The sequence below is a fragment of the Lucilia cuprina genome, chromosome X (genome assembly GCF_022045245.1).
Source record: "Lucilia cuprina isolate Lc7/37 chromosome X, ASM2204524v1, whole genome shotgun sequence".
Lineage (NCBI taxonomy): Eukaryota > Metazoa > Arthropoda > Insecta > Diptera > Calliphoridae > Lucilia > Lucilia cuprina.
This window is the reverse complement of record NC_060949.1, coordinates 136,414-146,741: the sequence shown is the minus strand read 5'-3', so window position 1 is coordinate 146,741 and position 10,328 is coordinate 136,414. Positions and strand designations below refer to the sequence as shown.

The 10,328-nt window shown below is 29.3% G+C and overlaps 1 protein-coding gene and 1 long non-coding RNA gene across 2 annotated transcripts in view; one reads left to right on the top strand and one right to left on the bottom strand.

The window, feature by feature from the left end:
- The window catches only part of LOC111685441, a 197,202-nt gene that overhangs the window by 153,700 nt on the left and 33,174 nt on the right, over positions 1-10,328 (bottom strand). The gene's annotated exons all lie outside the window — the stretch shown is intronic.
- Positions 728-1,287, top strand: LOC124420733. The gene is made up of 3 exons (XR_006941344.1): positions 728-869; positions 925-1,065; positions 1,151-1,287. It is a non-coding gene; the product is annotated as an uncharacterized LOC124420733 (long non-coding RNA).

Genomic DNA, 10,328 nt, shown 5'->3' with positions numbered 1-10,328 from the left:
TTTGGGAATCTTTACTTGGTATATTTCATTTATTTATTTAATTACATTATTTTTTCAATTTTTTTTCAATAATTTAGTTTAAAATTTTTGTCACAAAATCTGTGTATGAAACTAAAGAGCCACAGCTCCACATCCTAAACAAACATAGAGCCACGCTCGCAAACCATACTTTGCATACTTTGCATTAAAATATTAGTACTATACCCACCTTAAATTAAATCGATCGACTCAGAAAAAAAAAGTTTTGAACCAAGGACAAAGCCTATTGAAAATTGTTAAAATCGGTCCATTATTTCACCAAGCCCCCATACCCGAAAAGTGCGCTAAATATTACTTTCTCACTCAGCTAAAATCGGTTATATGCATATCTTGTTATATAACTTTATATTTGGCTATACTTTGTATATAGAAAATTTTCTAATAATTTCGCGCATATGCATATGGTTAATTTATCTTGTTCGGCTATGAGAAAACGTTAAATATTACGGATAAATTTCTTTATTATATTTACATGTTCAAATAAAAAATATAGTTTTATAAAAAGTATCCTGAGAAAATAACGTTTTGCGACAAAAATTTTAAACTAAATTATTGAAAAAAATTTGAAAAAATAGTGTAATTAAATAAATAAATAAATGAAATATACCAAGTGGAGATTCCCAAAGAAATAAAGTATGTTCAATTGGTCAATTATTGTTAATCAAAATATAAATGTTGGAAACATTTTGGCAGAGCAAACTGTGGCACTCAAATCAACAATAATGTCTCTATAGAGCAATCCAAAACATTTGGAGCGTTTTCCAATGGACACCGATGATGCATTACAAGATTGGAAAAATTACATAAATGAAGAAAATAAAAGTGGAATGGTACGTATTATTAAATTTGGAAGTAATATAAATAAAATTATATATTTTCATTTAGATTCATGCGGTGAAAAGCATCCTTGGTAAATCTGGAATTGAAATTGGTTTTAAGTCCCAATTTAATAATTATTAAGATCTTCACGGTAGCCATACGAAAAAGAGACTTTATAATTTCTCTAAAATTATGGATGTTTTTTACGTAAGTATGATCAATAGGGTTTTCCTTGTTTCCTTTTTTCAATTTTAGCAATAATTAAATTATAAACTTGTTTTTTATATTTTAGATGCTACCGTAAATCCTAATGATACTCATACTTTTGAAGATGACATGAGAAAGGCCATTAAAGATATCAAAAATCGTCACTTTAAAAATGCTAGCTTAAAAAGAAAAAATGCCACAAGTACAGAGATGTTGAACGCAAATTTTTTAATATAACTAATTCATTTAGTTATTACTAACTATTACAATTTTATTCCATTACGATGAAGAAATTATAATAGTCCTTACATGTAACTATTCATTTTGTGACATCTAAGTATAGTATTGTATAAGTCACTACTTGTAAGCTTAAGTTGTAAGTACTAGCCTCCAATGACATCACCATGTTAAAATAATGAGTTAAAATGCCAATGTAGTAATTATTTTAGCATTTTAACTCATTATTTGGTAATGAAAATTTAAAATTTTAGCACTAAGAAATCAATAGATCACTAATGTATTATTTTAGAATTTAAATGAAATATATTCTGATCAAGAGAAATTATAATAAACCTTTAAGAAAAATGTTATAATTTAGTAACTAAATAAATAATTTTTTTGGATTATTATGTATTTAAATTCGATCGGGGTAGCAAAGCACATCTGGTATTAGCTAGTTTACAATAAAATTTAAAAATTCAATTTTGCAGCCTACTTCCAAACCTTTAAATATTTTTGAAACAGATTTAAGTAACGTTAGGAAATGAAGAAAAAATTCAAAATGAAAAAAATTTCTGATTTAAAATTATTATTTAGTTTTATATCTAAAACAGACAAAAATTATTACTTAACTAAAAAAATTTAGATGTTAATGTTTTTTTCATATTCCAAACGATTTTATAGAATACTAGCTAATACCCGGTGAACTTCGCTACCCCAATCGAAGATTCCATTCCAATTATTTATTGCTCGATATAGATATGTAAATGTTAATAATAATATAATTTTTTTTGAGGTTTCTCGAATTAAAACAACAAAAAATATTTTTCATTTTGTTCTTGTTTCGGATACTTAGATTTGCTGGCTACAGGTTTATTTTTTCAATCTTGCCTATGTCATGTTAATATACGGTGGGACCTCGATTTTCCGTGATGGTCAGGACCGGAAGCATTCTGTATAATCGATTTTCTCGGTTGAGTGTAAACTTTGGCTAGTTTTTTAATAGATATATTTATTATATAATAAATGAATATGTAAAAAAGAAATAATTCAAGGATTTTATATACATGATTCAAAATAATAAAAAATTATTTTGTCAGAAAACAGTAAACTGTAGATAAGGATTTCATGTTATGTAACTTGTAAAAATAGTCTAGTAATGTTGTTTGTCTCTTATTCGATTTGTTATTCCTGTTTTCGATTTGTTTTATTGTTCATGGTTGTTAAAAAACAATAGAATTTGGTTATATTTACTGATAATCAAGGTCCTACTGTACTTATTTTTTAATTTGTCCACACTAACCAAAAACGGCGATGACGCCTATATTGGACACTAAAGTGTCTCCGATGACACTAAAGTGTCTCCGGCAATGCACAGTGGGGCAGAATGGAAATTTTTTGGAAATAAATTGGCGGCTCAAAGTAGGGTACCTACGACATGTAAAATTTTTAAACTCGTGCCATTTTTTTGTTTTTCACCCAAATACAAAGATTTTTATATTTTGTGAAAGCGCTCGACGAGATCTCGGATATTATAAGAGATAAGTAGTATGCTCGGACATACTACTTATCTCTTATAATATCCGAGTTATAGGCATTTTAAAATTTAGTGATACAAAATTTACCATACCTTGGTCCGCCTTTTTTTGAATACCGGGCGTAATTTTGGACCAAATGGACTTAATTTTTTCATGTTAGTTAGACAACAAAATTTCCAATAATATACAAAAAATTTCAGATCAATATCATTTACAGATCCGATAATATACGTTTTTTAATTTAAAAATTCAAAAAAATTTTAGATTTTTGCCGTTTTTTTTGCCCAAAATGTGTCTTAACTCTTTTATTAATAAAATAAAATTTTCTTTAAGAACATATAACAATTTTATAGTTTTCTAAAAGTTATCTTTACGCAAAACGCTTTGTCGTAAAAAACTTGTCCTATTTTTTGAAAATGTTGCCACTGCGTCCTTCCGAATATGAACTATTTTTTATCAAAACTTCAACTTTCGGCGACATGTTCTAAAATCCCAAAGCTGGGATCAGAAAACTGAAAGCTGTTTTGGAAACCTCAATATGTTTTATATTTACTCCAAAAGTATTTTCCCAGCCCATGCATTTATTTCATCTTTTAAATATTCCACTAAATCTTTTGTTGTTTTCTTTGACTCCTTTATATATTCAAATCCAATGGGTCTACAAAATTTTTTTGAACCCGGAGCTGTATTGATCCATATATCTTCAAATGAATTTCCGATGCTTGACGATGATGGATTAAGGGAATATGAACGAATTCGTAATGGCACTAATGATGACATAAATACACTTTTGTAGTCTGCTAATGTCCGACTTCCACAAGTTTGTTTGTATTCTGGAAGTGCTGATAAACCGTCACATCCCCACTTACACATTAAGACAACATCACAGTTATGAATTTTCCTTAGTTGGTCTTCTGAAAAGTCTGACACAATTCTTGATGCTGTGTTTTCGAGCAAAGATGATATATCAATACAAGCTTCCACATCATTAACAGCAATAGGTGATAGTAGGATAGTTTGCATTAGGAAGAATAGTTGCAATATGTACGGCATCCATAGGTTGGTTTTCCTTTTTCAGCATTTCGTTAAATGTATCAGCAATTTCCTCATTTGAGATTGAAAAAAGTTTTTGTGTGACCCTCTTTTTTTGACCTTGAACATAAGCCTTCGTATGACTTGCAAGGCGCTCCTGCTGATGTGTTGTAAGTTGAGATTTCCGTAGTAGTTTCCATCCAACTACAAAATTTTAATCGATATTTCTTTTGATTTCCATCCACAGACTTACTTTTTACATCAAAAAGTTTTCAATTTTTGATATGCCTGTTTTGTCTACTTTTCTACTATATGTAGTTTTTATATAATTTGAAATGTCTTCAATTCTTTCTGGCCCTTTTGAAGATACACTCCATAAAACGGAACACAACTCTTCGTACTTTAATGTAATCTTCATTGTAGATTTATTAAATATGGTACTTAAAATCTGAGAAGTATACCAATTCTTGTCATTTCCGATACAGGTATTCCAAAGTAAAAAATTACGAACTGTCTACCTATTAACATTTAGGACTATATTACTATAACCTGTAATTCAGTCATTGATATTTCTTTTTAGTGAATGAATCGAAATTATCATTACCTGTATATTTTTACCTACATGATCATAAACGAAACAGAACGAAATGATCTGTCAAAAAAATTTAGGTAAAAAATAGTTATAAATATCTGAAAATTTAAGCATAATAGGACCTTTCAATTATAAGGATAAGCAAACAAATAGAAAATAGGTAAATATAAGATTTAAACATGTTCTGTCATATTTAATACTAAAATATGAAAAAGGTGAAATTAAAGGACTCAGGTTTAAATGAACATATTTTTGAATGTAATTGAGATATTGGCTTGAAATGTAAAGGGTCGAGAATTTTCATATCTAACTGAAAAAAGATATTAAGGGATAAATATGGACTAAATTGTTGTAGCTATCTGCGACCCTATTAAAATTTTGATATAAATCATAGTTTTAGAAATTTAACAAATATATAATATATGACAAAATCTTTATTTATGAACAAAACTCAATGAAATCTTTATCTTGTAAAAATGAATCTTCAACGCTTGTTAAATTTGTCATTTCAAATAAGAAAATGTAAAAAAATATTGAAAAGGTCAAAGGGCATCCCGCAATTCCAAAAATAGGAATGAAAATCCCAAAAAAGGGATTTTTTACTTTTTTGCCCATAGGGTCCACATTTCTTTTAGGGCTGGGAAAATACTTTTGGAGTAAATAGAAAACATATTGAGGTTTCCAAAACTGCTTTCAGTTTTCTGATCCCAGCTTTGGGATTTTAGAACATGTCGCCCAAAGTTGAAGTTTTGATAAAAAATAGGTCATATTCGGAAGGACGCAGTGGCAACATTTTCAAAAAATAGGACAAGTTTTTTACGCCAAAGCGTTCTGCGTAAAGATACCTTTTAGAAAACTATAAAATTGTTATATATTCTTAAAGAAAATTTTATTTTATTAATAAAAGAGTTAAGACACATTTTGGGCAAAAAAACGGCAAAAATCTAAAAAATCTATATTATTGAAAAATTTGTTGTCTAACTAACAAGAAAAAATTAAGTCCATTTGGTCCAAAATTACGCCCGGTATTCAAAAAAAGGCGGACCAAGGTATGGTAAATTTTGTATCACTAAATTTTTAAATACCTATAACTCGGATATTATAAAAGATAAGTAGTATGTCCAAGCATATTTTTTCAAGATCTCGTCGAGCGCTTTCAGAAAATAAAAATGGCCCGAGTTTAAAAATTTTACATGTCGTAGGTACCCTACTTTGAGCCGCCACAGCTCCGTCCCTGGGGCATCTGCGGGGTTCATCTTCAAAACTTAAACTCGAATACTCCTTGGCTACGCTCACGCCAAATTATATCCCGATCGGAACAGCCGTTTAGAAATGCCAGATTTATTTCCAAAAATTTCCATTCTGCCCCACTGTGCATCGATGGACTAGAAATATTTTGGGAACCATTATAAAACATAACAAAGATTTTTTGAAGGTGGATAAAATATTGAATTTAACTTGAAGAATCGTGTTCCCATACGATATTTTCTTTAAAACTGTCCAACTAACGAATGGACAATAATTAACCGAAAATATTTTGGGTAACATCATATATATACATAACAGCGAATATTATGAGGGGGGTAACTCAAGCACCATTTTTTGTGAGTCGGTCTAATGTACATATATTACTTTTTTAGATTAGATTGTTTTTTAGAATAGATTGTTAAATGAATTATATTTTCTACTATTTTAATTTCAATTAATTCAATAAAAACTATAAAATTTCATTTTATTTTAGATTTATTTTTATAGATTTTATTTTGGTGAGTATACATGTAGAAGAAGAGAAAACTCATCTTCTAGAAGACGAGAATACTCATCTTCTAGAAGAAGAGAATACTCATCTTCAAGAAGAAGAGAATACTCTTCTTCTAGAAGAAGAGAAAAACTCATCTTTTAGAAGATAAGATAGGAACACTTCCAGATTTATACTAGGTAGTCACTTCAAGAAGTGACCTCCTAGTCATTTCTAGAAGAGTCTTTGGTAATACCTTACTTCCATCTAGAAGTTTCTTCTGCGGGTCTTCCAGAAGTATCTTCCAAGTTACTCTTAGACGTTCCCCAGCTCGGCATCAGTTCTTCCCGACTGGGGACAAGAATTCTTATACTTCCACAACATCTCTGGCGAGCTCTTAGCACGTTTGGAAGTTTCACACGGGTAACTTCCGCAATAGAAAATGTTTGTAGGGTACGTATTAATTGGATTGATTTTTGTTGTATGAATAAGAAGAATAACAAAACAAAACAAGTTTCCGAGTACGAGAAACTCCGTACCGCGAGAGAGAGTAATGATATTCTCTTTCTCTCTCACGCAAAATCAAAAGTTTCCCAAAAAAAGTTTCCTAGTGTGGAGCGGCAGTTAGTGTCAAAAGCAATATCCCGTTTAGGGTCGTTAATCCATGACTTAGTAATTTCAGATCTTTATAGACGATTGATGGATTAATGCGTTCCAAAATATAACTCTTACAATTTGATGGATTGATCATAAAATTTATGAAGAACTACAAAAATATTTTAGAGTCCAACATTTTATAATTTTTGGAAGTATACCAGCAAACAGTTGGAATATCAATACAGATTTCCTGCAAATTATCTTATTATAAGGTAATAATTCTAAATTTTTGATATGTATGTACATTAGACTTCATATTACATAACGGCAAATATTTTGAGGGGGTTAACTCATGCACATTTTTTTTGAGTCGGTCTAATGTCACTTTTTTAGATTAGTTGTTAAATCAATTATTTTTTCTACTATTTTAATTTCAATTATTTTAATAAAAACTATAAAATTTCATTTTATTTAGATTTATTTTTATAGATTTTATCTTGGTGAGTATACAAATAGAAAAGAGAAAACACATTTTCTAGAAGAAGAGAATACTCATATTCTAGATGAAGAGAATATTCTTTTTCTAGAAGAAAAGAATACTTTTCTTCTAGAAGAAAAGAAAACTCATCTTCCAGAAGATAAGATAGGAACACTTCTTGATGATACTATGTAGTCACTTCAAGAAGTGACTTTCTAGTCACATTTAGAAGAGTCTTTGGCAATACCTTACTTCAAAGAGTCATCTAGAAGTTTCTTCTGCGGGTCTTCCAGAAGTATCTTCCACATTACTCTTAGACGTTCCCCAGCTCGGCATCAGTTCTTCCCGACTGGTGACAAGAATTCTTATACTTCCGCAACATCGCTGGCGAGCTTTTAGCACGTTTGGAAGTTTCACACGGGTAACTTCCGCAATAGAAAATGTTTGTAGGGTTCTCTTTCTGGCCACCCACGGATCTAAACATACATAACGAAAAACACAGAAAACAAAAACAAAATAAACAACGCAATAAAACCAACCTACATCCAAATATACGAAGATAATTCACAAAACAAAAAACACAACTCAATGACGCCAACACATCCAAATTACAAAAATACACAGCTGAATAAAACCACATACATCTACACACACGTGTACATCGATTTCTAATATACAGTGTTGTTGTTGCTAATTTAACAAAGCATGAAAAAAATATGACATTTTCTGATGAAATTTTCAGAGGTTGTCTAGGATTTTTGCTCATATCTCCGTTATTTATAGACCGATTTTGCTGATTTAAATAGCGATCTTCTCGAAGCATGTCTAACAGAATTATTGAAGATTCGAATCTCGCCGATATCTGGGGACCTCTAAAAACTGATTTCAACAGACAGACATGGCTTAATCGACTCCGTTATCTATAAGGATCCAGAATATATATACTTTATAGGGTCGGAAAATTATATTATAGAAATTACAAACGGAATGACAAACTTATATATACCCTTCTCACGAAAGTGAAGTCTTCTTTGTACTGAAATGTTACATAAATAATCTTTTACAATAGGTCTATAATTGGTCAAATCTCTCATACTAGATCCTGCCTCGAAAATCTTTTAGTTGAATTATCAATTTGTGTAGAACAATGTTATACATATTTTGAGTTTCCTTAAAACTTCGACACTCATGCATTCATGCAAATTATTAATTAATTAAATTATTAATTATCGCATATCTCAAGCGCAATAAAAATATAAAAGAAAATGGCGTTTGTTAAATGTTTAATTATTTAAATTTTGGGGATTTTTTTTTAAGACATTAGAAAATTTATTTCTACAAATATTTGATCAATTAATAAAAAAGCCGAATATCGCACTCTAACTTGAAATAAAAATTAAAGTGTTTTAAATAAAACAACCAAGGACCTAAAATAACTGTTATCAAATTTTTGGAAATTGAAATAAAATTTAATTAATAAAATTTTTGTTTTGGTAAACAGCTTTTAGTTTGTAATTTCTGTGTTACCACTTTATCGTTTTTTATGCCAAAATCGATTGATTTTTTTATTTATATGCTGAATTTTCTTACGACATTCGAAAAACATATGAAAAATTGTCGTAAGAGTTGTATAGAACTTTTGCATAGAAAATACCAACAACATTGTTATGACTATTGTAGCAGCTGCTGACATACAACGCTACAACATCGATTGTGAATTGAACAAATATACAACTTGATTGTGAATTAAACATCTGTGTATAAGAGTTGCCGATCGTGGATATAAAACATGTTTACATTGAATATCATCGCTGTTCTCTAAATATGTATGCCAGTAATTAGCGTAAATGTAATTTTGTGAAGGGTGCTGACACATTCCGCATGAAATTTGGTATGAATTTTGGTAAGATAAACTTTCGTATAAAAGTTTCTTTCATAACTCATATTTTTAAGCAAGCAATGATCGTTTAAATAATTTTCTGAAGGGGACTTTATATGGGGTAGGGTCAAATATGGACCGTTAAACCAGAGTAGGAAGAGCATTCAAATTGATTTCTGTCTCGAGTGATATTAATTCGAGCGAAATAAATTGTTTACTTTTTTGTGAATATATCTTTTTTCTAGTGACTTTTAAAAATAAATCTCACGAGTGATATTTAAATTTAAATAGCGGAAAAACGAAACGAGTACAAAAGAGTATTTCATGAGTTCTATAATATTGCAAATCTTAAGAAAATGAAAATTAACTTTTTTATGTAGAATTGTGTAAGCATACATGTGCATTTATGTATATGCGTGTGTAAACTTTAAAGAGTTTTGTTTGCCTGTAGATGTTCGTAAATTTTTAAAATGTGATAAATTTCCATAAATTTCATTATTATTTTATGGCTTTTTACGATCTTTGTGCACGTGTGCAAATAGAAATATCAATCGTTATTGTAATTGAAGTAAGAAATAGGACATACGATGTGTCATTAGGTTTTGTATTAAAAAACATTTGTTGATGGAATTTATTTTTTTGGAATTTTTTTTGGAAATTTTGGAAAAAAATTTTGGAATTCCAGTTATTTAAATTGGGTTTTTTTACATTTTTTGGATTTAATTATTTATTTGTTAAAAGGGCATTTTAATATTAGTATTTTTTCTAATGTAACATCATAATTGCATGGTCATATTTAAAATAAATATGTAATTTAATAAAATATTTTAGAGTATTTGAATAATAATAATAATAGCAATACTTCGACAACTATTTAATTATCCCCGTACTCATACAATTATCCCCGTTTCCATACAAAATTCCTACAATAACCCATTAATATCTTTATTAAATATTTATAAATTAGTGTTTAACCCAAATAAAATACTTGGAAATATATGCAAGTTTTTGTTTTGCAAATAAACATTTTTATTTTTTAAAACATTTGTTTGTCGCCATAAAACCTTTTTCTCCGCGCACATATCCATCTTTCACATACATATGTACGTACATCCTTCTTACTAAATTTATTTTTTACCACCGCCATTAAACCGGTTTTCGTGCACACATTTTCTGTATGTGAGTTTTAT